This window comes from Carlito syrichta, unplaced genomic scaffold, assembly GCF_000164805.1.
Source record: "Carlito syrichta isolate Samal-C Ts95f unplaced genomic scaffold, Tarsius_syrichta-2.0.1 Scaffold314095, whole genome shotgun sequence".
NCBI classification, from domain to species: Eukaryota; Metazoa; Chordata; class Mammalia; order Primates; family Tarsiidae; genus Carlito; species Carlito syrichta.
This window is the reverse complement of record NW_007258191.1, coordinates 19,022-21,353: the sequence shown is the minus strand read 5'-3', so window position 1 is coordinate 21,353 and position 2,332 is coordinate 19,022. Positions and strand designations below refer to the sequence as shown.

Genomic DNA, 2,332 nt, shown 5'->3' with positions numbered 1-2,332 from the left:
TAATTTTTGATTTGTTGTAGAGATGAGGTCTTGTCAAGTTGCCCAGGCAGGTCTCGAACCTGCGGGCTCAGGCGATCCACTCACCTCAGCCTCCCAAGTGCTGGGATTACAGGCTGAGCCACCGAGCCTGGCCAATACTGATAACTTTTACACCATGGAACATGCTAGGTGGCATGACTGCTTTGTTGACTCAGAAAGCAGCATTTTTCTCTTTGCCTGGAGATGACCATAGATACATAGCAATGGAGTGTTTTCCTCTTTATAGATTATTTGTTATATATTCCCCTTGGCTATGATGGGACTCCTCCTTGGCTTTTGTGCAGAAAGGGTTAACATAGCATTCTTATGATTGCACATCCTTACAAAGGCCTGCTTACAAGGTTGGTCCTTGACTGGTGTCTGAAACTTGGATTTTATGAGAATTTTCCTATTCCCAAACAATGTAGTTTATGTTGAATACCTGCTTCCATTGTGGGAGTCTGGAATTTTGGTACAGGCTAGGCAGAAGGTACTTATATGACTGGCCACCATGTAAAACCCTTAGTACTGAGCCTCCCTTATAGACAACATTTTCTTTTTTTTTTTTTTTGAGTTGGAGTCTCACTCTGTCGCTCAGACTGGAGTGCAGTGGCCGTTCCCGGCCACTGCAGCCTCGCCTGCTGGGCTCCGGTGATCCTTTCGCCTCAGGCTTCCGAGTAGCTGGAACTACAGGTGCGCGCTACCACGCCCGGGTAATTTTTTGATTTATTGTAGAAATGAGGTCTCACCAAGTTGCCCAGGTGGGTTACAAACCCGCGGTCTCAGGCAATCCACTCACCTCAGCCTCCCAAAGGCACGGGATTACAGGCTGAGCCACCAAGCCCGGCTTTCTTTTTTTTTTGAGTTGTAGTCTCACTCTGTTGCCCAGGCTGGAGTTGCAGTAGCATGCTCGTGGCCACCGCAGCCTCAGCCTGCTGGGCTCAGGCAGTCCTTCCACCTCAGACTTCCAAGTAGCTGGAACTACAGGCATGTGCCACCACGCCCAGTTAATTTTTTGAATTATCATAGAGACAAGGACTCACCAAGTTGCCCAGGCCAGTCTCGAAACCCCAGACTCAAGCAATCCTTTCGCTCAGCCTCCCAAAGTGCTAGGATTACAGGCGTGAGCCACTGCACCTGGCTTGTAGACAACATTTTCACATGTGTTGTCATAACTTGTTGCTGGAAGAATTAGTGCATCTATGTAACTCAGTTGGAAGAGGATCCTTGGAAGCACCTGATTTCGATCAGACTTTGCCCTGTGAGTCTTTTCCTTTTATTGATTTTACTTTGTATCCTTTTGCTATAATAAATTATAGCTATAGGTAGGATGATATACTGAGTTCTGTGAGTTATTGACATATCATCAAATCTAGAGATGGTTTTAGGGACAGCTGACATAGCTTCTTTATGCTTGTCTGGACTCTATTCTTCCTCTTCCCTTCTTTCCTGGCTACATATCTAGAAGTGATCCTTTTCTAGGCCCACTGAAGTCATATGCGCAGGTTTGGAAATAGGAACTTGGGATCAAATAACGCCTCTGCATGTCATGGTGTACGTCCTGATAAACAGCATCTCTTGTTATGAATTGTTTAAACATCTTGGCTGGTACTTAAACTTGGTAGGTTCAGCCTCCCTAAGAGCATATAGGCTTTGCAGATAGACCTGGGTTTAAATACCAGCTTTTGATTTTTTTCCTTCTTGTAAACTAAGTTGAATTGGATTTGATGGAATCATGCAAAACATTGCAATAGTGCCTGGCATACACTAACCATGCAGCAAATGGGAACTTTTAAGATTGTTTTGGTTTTTGGTATAAAAGTCATCTCCTCAAATAGAAAGCATCTGACTGTTCTTTGTATCTTTCCCAGGGCTAAGTGGTATCTTACACAAAGTAGGTGCTTGGAACTTTGTTGAAAGAATAATACTTATTCTGTAATGAAAGGCCTGATTTTGTTGCCAAAGTAAAAGTAATAAAAGCAGTAATCATAATTCAAATTATTGCATTTGAGTGCTTATCATATCATAGTGCCATGCATAGAATCTTTATTTCATTTAATCTTTATTTCATTTAGGAAGATATGGCGGCCATAGCTCAAAGAGCCACATGGCCAGACCACAGTTTAACAAAGCAATGGTCCATTTAATCTTCTTTTTTTTTTTTTTGAGTTGGAGTCTCACTCTGTCGCCCAGACTGGAGTACAGTGGTTGCTCCCAGCCACCGCAGCCTCAACTTGCTGGGCTCCGGCGATCTTTCCGCCTCAGCCTTCCAAGTAGCCGGAATTACAGGAATGCGCTACCACACCCGGCTGAT

At 44.1% G+C, this 2,332-nt stretch overlaps 1 protein-coding gene across 1 annotated transcript in view; it reads right to left on the bottom strand.

The window, feature by feature from the left end:
- HSCB (HscB mitochondrial iron-sulfur cluster cochaperone) overlaps positions 1-2,332 on the bottom strand; it is a gene marked incomplete at its 5' end in the record, with an annotated part of 21,490 nt that overhangs the window by 390 nt on the left and 18,768 nt on the right. The gene's annotated exons all lie outside the window — the stretch shown is intronic.